General features: G+C 40.6%; 1 pseudogene; it reads right to left on the bottom strand.

Moving 5' to 3' along the window:
- Positions 1 to 1157: 1157 nt before the first annotated feature.
- On the bottom strand, positions 1158 to 1255 carry LOC123836179 (U6 spliceosomal RNA; annotated as a pseudogene).
- Positions 1256 to 12257: the final 11002 nt, after the last annotated feature.

Genomic DNA, 12257 nt, shown 5'->3' with positions numbered 1-12257 from the left:
GAGAAGCAGACTCCCTGCTGAGCAGGGAGCCAGATGTGGCACTTGATCCCGGGACTTGGAGATCAAGAACTGAGCAGAAGGCAGACGCTTAACCGACTGTGCCACCCAGGAGCCCCTTAACCAACTTTCTTGAGATGAGTATTTAATGATCTCGCTGGAGAAAGTGAAGCAATGTATTTAAAGGAGTAAACAACATACTGGTATTTATTAACAACATCCTCTCTCCACCTGTTCACTCTGTCTTTACTTTCAGAGATTTCCTCGCCAGCTGCTTTGTCAAGAAAAAAAGAGGTCGTCAGGCATCAACTCACCGACTTGGTCTTCCTCACCATCTTCAGATGTCTCTAGGCTTAAACCTATTCTTCCTTCTGCCCTCTTATCCCAGAAGAAAAACTTCTACCACTTTCCAAGTCTTGACCTTTACCCTGAGCCCTCAAAATCTAGCTTCCTCAGTATCTCCCCTCCTCTCATGTTTGTGACCCATCCTTTCTCTTCTGGGTACACATGTGCTCGAGACTCCACCAGACGTTAAAGAAATAAAAAACAGTGACAAAAACAACCATTCTTTCTTTAGCTCAACTTCCTTTTTTTCTGGGCTAATGCCTTACATTTCACCTTTTCATCATCAGATTCTCAAGAAAGAAGACTACATGACTTATTCTATTCATTAGGTCCTATTCTCTCTCTCTTTTTAAAAGATTTTATTTATTTATTTATTTATTTATTTATTTATTTATTTATTTATTTATTTATTTATTTATTTATTTGATAGAGAGAGAGAGCACAAGCAGGGGAATCGGCAGGCAGAGGGAGAGGGAGAAGCAGGCTTCCTGCTGAGCAGGGAGCCCGATGTGGGGCTCGATGTGGGGCTTGATCCCAGGACCCTGGGATCATGACCTGAGTCAACGGCAGATGCTTAACAACTGAGCCACCCAGGCGCCCTCTTTTTTTTTTTTTTTTAACAATAAACACCAATAGTCCATGACCGACGATAAGAGGGAGGAAGATTTATTTGCCTTTCTAGGCTTTGATTTTCCTCAGATAGGACTCTAGCTCCTTGCCTTCTAGTGTGGAGCCATCTACTCAGCCACACTGGACTGGTCTTGAAGCGATGCATGCAAGAAGCTTGCCCTGCTGGAGCTGCTCCTCCAGAAGACAAAAACAGGGAATGCTTTGCAGATTTGTTTGTCATCCTTGCTCAGGGATCTTCTCTGTATTGTTCTAATTTTAGTGTTTGTGCTGCTGACGGGAGCACGGTCCCATTCTCTTTTTAATCCACTGCCGTCTGATTTCTGCGCTCACTGCTGCTCTCACCAGGGAGGGTAAGAACATTGAGTTACCATTCAATGGACACTGTCTACCTGCCTCTCTTGTCCATTTGCCACTAACGGTTAGTATTTCCATCAGGAAAGTCGTCTTCTCTTCTGAGCTCTGCTTTACTTCCTTCTCCTGGTCCCCCTTGTGTATCCTTCTAAGCGTTTTGCCTCTTCAATTATTTTTTGTCCCTCTGTCCATCCCTGAGAAGTTGGGGTTCCCTAGGGTTTGTTTCTTACCCTTTCTCCTCCTTCCCCTCCTCATCCCCCTCACCCCGAGGCAATCTCATGCTTTGGCCTGATTTCTTCTGCAGCCATAGATCTGTATCTCCAACTACTCATAGGAGTTCCCCTTGAGGCACCTCAAAATTCAGCACACAGTAAAGAACTGACGGGCATTCTCCCTACAAATTGTTCGCACAGATTTCTTCTCCCTTTCTCCCTAGCTCAGCCAGAACTCCATCCTTCTCCCAGATGCCCAAGAGTGAACCGTGCCCCTCCCCTAACTTCCTTACTTCCTTTCAGTTCTACCTCCTGAGAAGCCGTCTCCTTCCCCTTCATTCTTCATTCCACTGCTCCAGTCTAGGTCAGAGCTCATCACTTCATACCTGGAAGGTTGCATCTAGGCTTTTCCTTAGTCATATTTCTACAACCAGATCGGATCACATCACTACCAGGATTAAGGACTGTTTTCAATTTCCATCTGCCTGCAGGATATGCTTTAGCCCAAACTCCTTAGTGCAGCATAAGATCCCCTTCAGAATGTAGCCAAGTCTGGTTTTCTATTTACTCTTTGGTCTCCCACCCCCATAAGCCTTACACACTCCAGAATGTTCCCCATTTGTGCCTTCATAGCTAAGATCAAGGTGCTGCTTTCCCTGAAATGTTCCTGTTTCTTCTCTCCTCTTTCTGCCTGGCAAATCCCGATTCCTCCTTTTATGTGAAGCTGCCGTGTAGCCTCCTTTCTATTCCACTGGTCTTTGCTGACCACAGCCTCCACCCCATTTCCCCCTCTTTCACAAAATGAATTGTTATGCCTTTGCTGTTCCAGAGCATTTTATGCAGGCTTCCACTTAAAGCCCTTGTCTCATTGTCTTATAGCTATTTTTCTGCTGCTCTGTCTCCTCTACCAGACTACCGTTCTTCTAAAGCCATGTTCACCTTTCCCGCTACACCAAAGATGCTCACCAAACTCCAACTATGTCTTCAAGATAAAATAAAAAGCCTAAGTGGGACAACTGGGTGGCTCAGCCAGTAAAGTGTCCAGCTTTTTTTTTTTAAGGTTTTATTTATTTATTTGAGAGAGAGAGAGAGGGAGAGAGAGAGAACGAGCAGTGGGGAGGGGCAGAGGGAGAGAGAGAGTGGATGCCCCGCTGAGCAGGGAGTCCAAGGAAGGGCTTGATCCCAGGACCCAGAGATCATGACCTGAGCTCAAAGCAGGCACTTAACCAATTGAGCCACCCAAGCACCCCAAGTGTCTGACTCTTGATTTCTGCTCAGGTAATGATCTCAGGGTCCTGGGATCAAGCCCCATGTGGGGCTCTGCGCTCAGCACGGAGTCGGCTGAAGACTCTCTCTCTCCCTCCCCCTCTGTCCCTCCCCCTACTTGTGCACGTATACACACTCTCTTTCAAATAAATAAATTAAGAAAGAAAGAAAGAAAGCAAGCCTTAGCTGACTGCCTCAGGTGGCATTAGGGTTCCTCTGTCTTGCCACAATTTTGTATTCATGTACTTTCCTACAGCACTTGTTATATTGAAGTTATGTGTTTACTTTTCCATTTCTTCCACTAGACTGAGAGTATCTCAAAGCAGGGACCTCATCCTATTCATCATTGCCATCCAAATGGCTAGCACTGTGCCCAGAACACAATAGGTACCAAGTAAATGTTTGTTAAATCAACTGTCACCCCCCCTAAGTCTTTATTACTTGTAGTGGAGTTATTTTTAGATGTGAATTGGTGCTTTTGTTTTGAACACGTATATAGGATATATTTTAAGTGCCTATTAATTTTACTATGAATATTTCACCTACAATGACCACCACCTGTGTAGTAGATCATTGAAAAATCTCGATTGCTAAAGAAAGATCACATTACGTTGGTTGAAAACAACCTTGATTTATGGGAAACTGAGCCTCAGAGAGTGCTGAATTAAAAGAAAAACAGTGAGCACATAGAGTGATATAAAGTGCTTACTCATGGCATTGGAATGCCAATGAATATGTAACATTCCACAGGCTGGAGTTACTATTTTTTTATAATAATTATTAATCTCATCAATTAGAAAAGAGAAAATCAAATGGAAGGTAACTGAAGTTACTTAATAAATTTAGGCTAAAAACCAACTTAAAAAGCTATACTAAAAATCCCCTTAGTCTCAGAACCATAGTGTATCTATCTGCAGAGTGTCTTCCTATTAGAGCTTTCCCCATAATTGTCAAGTTATGGGACAGAAGAAAACATAATCTTATTTTTCAACAGCTGAGGTTGGTGTGAGGGTGAACTGGGGAAACCAGGAAACTATCAGGAAAACCTTTACCCTTGTGGATTCGCACAGATAATGTCTATTCACTCTATAACAATCAGTCAACATGGATAAGTCCCTGGGCTATAAGCTGGAATATTGATCTGAGTGAGTCTGGCTTCAGAACTCTCATTTTCTATGCGCTAACAAACTGTGAGTTATTTTGTGAACGCTCTAGTACCTCTTTAGGTAGGTGATTTAAATCACTGATAATACAAATTAGTAGTTATGTTAATAAGATAACTCCACATTTTCTTTTAGCCTGGTGAGTCCTCTCAAAATAGGGCTGTTTCAGCCAAACCAATACATCTACTCTCACTGTATTTTTCCCCTTTTCTTTTTCCCCCACCTTGAGTCAGGCTGTGGTACGTTATGGGTATTTCCATAAATTACCAACCCCTGTACATACATTTTTACTTAGCCCATATCCTGCTTCCTACACTCTTCTAAGTTTTATTCATGAATCACTCAAAATTTTACATTCCAGAAATTACACATTTACTTTTCAGTATATAACAGCCATTCTTCCTCCCTTATTTGAAATATTTTTTAACACTCGTTCTAAATGAACTCACCATGGCTCATCCTGGTTTGCATAATTATAGGTGGCTCTTATAAGTAATTATCAAGACTCTTTTTTTCTTTGTTTTTCCCTTGCTCATCCTTTTTATTTTTTGTACAGGGTGAGGGGCTGGGGGGAGTTCCCTCCTAGGGAGAAGGCGCCTGGTGGTGAGGGCACTTCACAACTCATTAATTATCTATTGGGCATTGGCTCATTTAAAGAGTATTAGTCAGGTTGTTGGGATTTGAGACTGGAGGAACCAGGGTGGAAAGCAATTTGTCCGCATTAGAAACGAATCAAGATGGAGAGCCCTAGGCTCAGAGATGTGCCAGGCTTGCAAGAGGATTTTGGATTTGGGAGTTTTTAACAGCTTTTGAAAGATGAAGAAAGCACCCCTAGTATGCTAGAATTAGGAGGCAACGCTTCACATTTAAGAAGAATAAATTCAGCTTCACCCAATGAGATGAGATCTGGGAATTTACATAAAGAGGTAGTTTAGGCTAAAATTATAAGAAGCTTCTTGGGAATGAAAATATAACTGATTATGAAGTGTAGATGGAATGCTTGGGAGTTCATAATTGTCCTTTCCAGTCCATTAAAAAAATAAATAAATATGTTTAATAAAGATAGATTTTTTTTTTTATTTTTTAAAGATTCTTTTTTTATTTATTCATGAGAGACAGAGAGAGAGGCAGAGGGAGAAGCAGGCTCCCAAGGAGCAGGGAGCCCGATGCAGGACTCGATCCCAGCACCCTGGGATCATGACCTGAGCTGAAGGCAGATGCTTAACCATCTGAGCCACCCAGGCGCCCCAATAAAGATAGATTTAATAGGTAATTTTAATTATGGCTTTGAAAGAATTCAAACAATACAAAAGGGTTTACAATAAAAAGTAAGTCCCCATCTTTCCCTTCCTAAGCATAGTCTCCTTTCCCCTCTCCCCTGGTTCCCTTTGCTGGACAAAACCACAATTATCTAGTTGTTATTTATCCTTCTGGAGAAAGTCTGTGCATTCACAAACATATATGTGTGTGAGTTATTCTTTATTCTGCCACATGAATGATAGCAAACTATATGCACTGTCTGTACCTTACTTTTTCCTCTGATTGATGTGTCTTAGAGATCTTTTCCTTAAGAGTCCAAAGAGAGCTGCCTTATGCTTTATAACCACTGCAAAATTTGATTAACCATTCCCTTCTGATGGACGTTCAGGTACTCTGCATTCTTCTGCTGTTACAAAACTATACTGCATCATAGTTGAGCAGAAAGAACAACGTGAAAACCTCCTGATGGGAGGGTTGGAGGCAGCGTAGGACAGAATGAACTGTTGTTCTCATAGGAACCAAACATTTTTAGGTTCTGCTTCTCTGTGTGCCTCATTGCCATGCATACATGGGGGAAAACACACAGGAGCTCTATGAGACGGCCACTTACTGTCGTTTTCCTACGAGGTCAGGCACATTTCCATTATGTGGAGTTATTATGTAAAGTATCCCAAGTCTTATGTGGCAGTGGGGGTACGTGTTAGGAATATACCTGAGTTATTTAAGGAGAGAGCTACATGTTGTGGAAAGAGCATTGGTTTGGGTCACAAGAATTTGGTTCAAGCCTCAACTCTGCCTTTTATTGGTGTGATAATCGAAGTCCTTTTAGTTTCTCCGAGCCTTATTTTCTTCTTCTGTAAAATGGAGGTAATAGTACCAACCTTGTGTTTCATAGATTTAATGAGATAATGCTTATGAAGTGATTCTATAAACCAGTGGTTCTCAAACTTTAAAGAGTTTCTGGTTCAGAAGGTCTGGAGTGGACCTTGAGAATTTACATTTCTGATAAATTCTCATGTAATGATAATGCTGCCGGTCTAGGGACCAGAATTTTGAGAAACACTGACACAAGTCACTAAGAACTGATAGGTGGTGTTACAGTTTTTGTCACTACAGTTATTACCCAAGGAAGAACACTACCTTTACATGTGTCCTTAGAGAAGTGAGAGAGGTAATGGTAATCACTTTTGAATTAAAGTAAAAATTCTGCCTGTCGATCAATTACAGAAATCTCTAAAGAAATTGAACTTAATGGGGGGGTGGATACTAAACACATAATTATGCACACTTTGAGTTTATTTAAATGTTCATGCACCTCTGAATTCACTGGTTAAGAGCACTTGACAGGAAGTGGAAGTATAAAAATAAAGAAGAAAGGCTCATCTCGTGGCGTTGCTGCCTTAACTGAGCACAGGAAGTCCTGGAAATCTTGCAAGACTGTCTGTTCCTTCATGATGTCTAGCCTGATTTTAAGACCCCAAAGAGTATTTTATGTTTGTATTTGTCAGGGTTCTCCAGAGAAACAGAACCAACTGGAGGGAAAAGAAAAAAAAGTACACACACACACACACACACACAGTTACTGTAAGCTGTAAGTTACTGTAACTGTGGGATAATTCTAGTCCGAGTCTGAGGGCCAGCGGAACCAACAGTGTAAGTTCCATTCCAAGCCCAAATCCAAAGGCAGGGGAAGACCAATTTTATGGCTCGAAGACAGGCAGAGAGAAAGAATTCCTTCTTAACTTTTTATTCTGTGCACGTCTTCAACAGACTGGACAAGACCCACCCACAATGGGGAAGGCAACCAAGCTTTACTCAGTTTACCAATTCAAATGTTAGTCTTACCCAGAGACACCCTCACAGGCACACCCAGAAGTAATGTTGAACCAAATATCTGGGCACCCTGAGGCCCACTGAAGCGGACACATAAAATTAACCATCAAAACGCCGTTGAGGGATGTCTGAAATGAGGCAGTTTCAGTGTGCTTATCATGGTTTTCCAGTCCACACTGTCGCTTCCAAACACTTGAAGTTTCGAAGAGCACAAACATCAACCGTGGCTATGTGTGTAGTTAGTTTCATATTCTAGTTGTCACACGTCTTATGGCAAAACTTTTCAGTGGACCACTTATAGCTAAAACTCAAAATATTCTTGTACAAACAGAAAATTTTAGGTAATGATCGTTGCTATCATCAATGCCATCACCGTTACTGCATTTATTATGAGAAAGGTGATGCCAACAGGTCTATCTGCCAGTCTATAAACGCTGTTGAGTATTTAATTATATGTTAAGAGTAATTCAGAATCATTGATTTATTGTCACAAATGTGTAGGAATCTAGACATTCAGCTTTTAGCACTGACATATTACCTTCTGAAAATCACCATAGACGTTCTGCTCTCCGGTCCCTTCTCAACTAATAAATACAACCTGTGGAAAAAGAGACATACCACAGTACATTCCTGGGACCCCAAGAGACAAATAGTAAAATATTTCAGAAGACAAATATTAAAATTAATGAGATAGTCACAAACGTTTGGAGGTAAATTCATGAGTGATGAAGCAAAATTTTCAAACCACAGCACAGTACAAAGAAAATGTTGAGATTATGTGTGAATAATGCTTTTGCGAAGATGGCATATTACTGTGGTGGGTTTCCTTGCTTTCTGTCTCACTGATTCCCTTCTTGACATTGTACAGCTATTTCCTTTGTAATACAGAAACTCCCTTACAGAATCTTTTTCCACAGCTGGCTTTCATCACTACTTGATAGGTACCTAAATATTTCAGTTTCTTCCACTTTATTTTCCTTTAACAATAACTGCTGCCCAATCAAATCATTCATCTTTTCCCCTGTGTGAGTATTTGAGATCTTGAATGAGTGTTTATGAAGCACCATTTGGAATCACCCTATTTTCTCTTGTTTGGCATTTTCATATGCCCTTGGTCTCAATTACACTTGGAAGTCTGAATTAAGTTTGTTTAACCATTTAAAAATTTTGAGTTCAAAATTTATTGTGGACTTTTTTTTGTCTTTCCCTATAGAAACTACTGTGTGTAAATAAAGACTAACCTTAAAACCTAAGACTTATTTTGTAACTTGTATAATAGATCTTGCACGTTTATAAACACTATTGAGACATATGGCACAGAAAAACAAATATTATGCTTTAAAATGTCTACAAATGATAATAACAACTAACATTTATTTTCTATTTACTATGAAGTGGGTGCATGACCAAGTTAGGTGCATGACCTAGAAGTTAGGAATTTTATTAAGTGCTTTCTTGCCCTTGGTGTGCAGGGAGATTTCAGGAATAGTCTAAGAGTTTGAGTTGAATTTCTGGTATTTGTAACCCAAGGAGCATTCATTTATGTAAACATGATACATGTTATTATGTACACAGAGGTCATTATGGGTGTGTAAAACAGAGTATATCCTGGGCAAGGGGAGATCAGATTGAAAAGGCCTGTGCTCTATCTGTCCCATACACATTTACATTGATTAAATTTAAAAATTCCTAGAGGAACCTCACAGGAGAAGAAAAGCAAAGCAAAAACCTAACAAGGATTGGGGCCAGGAAGCCAACTTGCAAGGATTTTACTGACATGGGTCCATGGCAAGGCCTTGACTTTAAGAAAATCTGAAGGCAGAATCAACATAAATATGACTTAAAAACCAAAGACTATTAAAAGATAAACAATAAAATGTCTCCCTATCATTCTTACCATTCATTTGACCAATTCTTACCCAGTCTTTACCATTAGTAACCCCTGTCCTTAATTTCCTATGTAAATTTCCATAGTTTCTTTAAGCATATACAAGCAAAAACAAATAGGTTTTTCTTTCTCTTCATTTGCTTACAAAGACAGCATATTTTAGTACCATTCTGCACCTTGTTTTTTGTTTGTATGTTTATCTTGGGCTTCTTTTCCTATTGGTATAAAGAAAGTTTCCTGACTCTTTTTTAAGGTTGTTTAATTTTCTATGATACAGATATATTATCATGTATTTACCAGTTACAACCAGTTGGGTTGTTTCTAATCTTTGGCTATTACAAACAATGCTACAGTGAATAACTTTGCATCAAAGTCATTTCTCACCTGTGCACGAATATCTGCACGATAAATTCCTCCAAAAGTGTTTCTGAGTCTTTAGTGGCTTTTGTTAATTTGAAAGTGACCACTTAACTATCCTCTCTGAGCTGTACCCCACTGGGAGAAAGGATGTGTATGTGTAGAGCTAAAAAGAGCTATAACACCGTAGGGACCAAGCCATAGGAACCCCTTAAGAGAGCCTAACCCAGGAAGAAGAGCCATATTTCTGTTGCCTTTCAGGGGAAGCATGAGTATAGGTCCTAAAAGTTGCTGAGTGGTGACATTGGAGTGGAGATACTGGCCTGAGTGAAGCACAGGGATGTCATTCAAATGGGAAGCCAGACGTACTGTGGGCTGCTGAGGCTTGAGCAGAACTTTGCTAAGATTAGCGACTCCAGCAGTGCAGGTGGCCCTGGGCAAAGGAAGGCACATGTTCTTAGATTTTTTCACATGGTACTAACAAGCTCATGAAAGCCATAATACTATGAAGTCTGGTGATATTTGGGTAATAAATGCTTAGACAAGGTCTTGAAGAATAGAAAGATATTAACAGAGATTTTCTCTGGAAGTACAGGGTAAGAAGTTGGCATCACACTTTGCCCATGTCTTCATGTTAATAAATGTTAATTGACTCTGTTGAGAATTGATATGTATCTTTCCTGTTTCTTTAAATATAGGTATATATATTTATCTGCATAAATAATTTTTATTACATAAATAGGATATTTCTGCATATATCTATTATTTTATACTTGTCTGTTTTTATTTTAAATACATATTTTGGAGATGTTTCTGAGTTAGTATATAAAGATCACCTTCAACCTTTTTAAATGATGCATTTATTTGACCATTCCTGATTTTGGGGTATTACAAACAATGCTGTAGTAAATGCCTTTGTACTTCTCTCTTGGCGTATACTATATGTGGGTGCTTCTTAAAGACTGATACTTAGACATAGAAATCCTGGATGAAGGGGGTGCATGTCTAGAATTGTGGAGGATACCGCCATGCCGGCTTCTAAAAAAGGCTTCACTAGTTTACTCTTGTGCCAAACAGTATAGAAGAGACCGTTTGTTCACAATCTTAATACTATTAGACCTTATCAATCTTTTAAAATTATGCCAATTACATTTTTAAAATTACATCACATTATTGTTTTAACATTTCCTAGGTTAGTAGTGATGTTGAACTTTTTTTCACATGCTTCATTTGTATTACTTCTATAAATTGCTTATTTCCTTTGCCTATTTTTCTAGTAGGTAGTTGTCTTAATTTGAAGAAGTACATTATGTTCTGTTATGTTGGTTATGTTTGTAGCAAGTGTTTTCATCTGCTCTTTGTCATTTAACTTTGTACTTGGCTTTATCTAGTAAGACTCTATTAGTTGGATCCTGGTTTGTTCAGCTACTGTAACAAGATACCACGGAGTGGGTGTCTTATAAACAACAGAAATGTATTTCTCACAGTTCTGGAAGCTGGAAAGTCCAAGATCAGAGTGCCAGCATGGTCAGGGGAAGACCCTCTTCCTGGCTCATAGCTGGACCCTTTCAGCTGTGTCCTCTCTTGCAGGAAGGGGCAAAGGATCTCTCTGGATCCTCTTTTTTTGTAAGGGCATTAACTACATTCATGAGGGCTTTACCTTCATGAACTAATCACTTCCTAAAGGACCAGCCTCCTAATACTATCATCTTTGGGGAGTTAGGATTTTCACATATGAATTTGGAGGGGGACACAAACATTCAGAACACAGCCTTTTACTCCCTGCTCCCCAAAATTCATGTCCTTCTCATATGCAGAGTACATGCATTCCATCCCAATAGCCCCAGAAGTCTTAACTTGTTCCAGCATCAACTCAAAAGTCTAAGTCCAAAATCTCATCTAAATATCATCTGAATTAGATATGTGACACAGTCCTCTTTGGACAAATTGCTCTCCAGCTATGAACCTATGAAACCAAATAATTCACGCTTCTAAAGTATAAGGAAGGGACAGGAATGGGATAGACATTTCCATTCCAAAAGGGAGAAATAGGAAAGAAGAAATGGGTAATAATTTCTCAGCACGTCCAAAACCTTAAAGCACAATAGGGCAGAGGTCCCACCTTCTGGACACACTGGGGTGGAAGTTGGGCCTCCATGGCTCCAAGTGGTTCCGCCCTCCACAGCTTTGCTGGGTGAGGCCCACACAGCAGCTCTCATAGGTTGGAGTCCCACGTCTGCCCCTCCCTCTCTGGGGCTGGGGTCATTGCCCTAGGACTCAGATGGCCATTGCTCTAGACAGATTTCTCTGCAGTGGCCCCTCCCCTGAGCCTGCTGCTCTGGGAGGCTCCATCCTTTCAAATCTATGGGAGATAGCCATGGTCCCACTGGCTGATGGCTAGTGGCTATGTCATGGTGTGCCATACTTTGTGATTCCTAGTCATAGAAGAAGGAGAATAAGCTAAGTTAGAGTAAGACAAGATGGAGTCACAGTGGCCAATGTGAACTCCCATATTAGTTGTCAACTTTGGATATAGGACTTTGAGTGTGCCTCTATAGATAAGCTGTGTGACTGATAGATAAGTAAAACTTATTAGGAAAGGTCCATGGAGAGACTTGGGTGAGACCGAGTGGACTGAGCTGATACGGCAAAGACCATCGGGCAGAACCGTTACACCCTACTCAGAGGACCCTTAAAAGAAGCAGCTGTCTAGCAGCAGCTGGAGGGCTGACCGGCCTCCCATGCTGTATGTATCCACAGCTGCTCCACTCAGGCACTGCCAGAGGCTCTGCAGGCACAGAAGACCACCTGACTGCCATCTAGGCTAACACTTGTTGCAGGACCTACGATGGGGCCCGTGTCTCCCCGATCATGTTGTGATGCCTCCTTCCCAGATCTTCAGAGTGGTTCACTAATTCCCACCTAACTTTTCTTGTGTGACTAACTTGTGTGATA

Source organism: Mirounga angustirostris, unplaced genomic scaffold (assembly GCF_029215605.1).
Source record: "Mirounga angustirostris isolate CCGP_5_RB_7025 unplaced genomic scaffold, mMirAng1.0.hap1 SCAF_12, whole genome shotgun sequence".
NCBI lineage: Eukaryota > Metazoa > Chordata > Mammalia > Carnivora > Phocidae > Mirounga > Mirounga angustirostris.
Note: the sequence above shows the minus strand (reverse complement) of the source record. Positions and strands in the feature narration are given on the sequence as shown.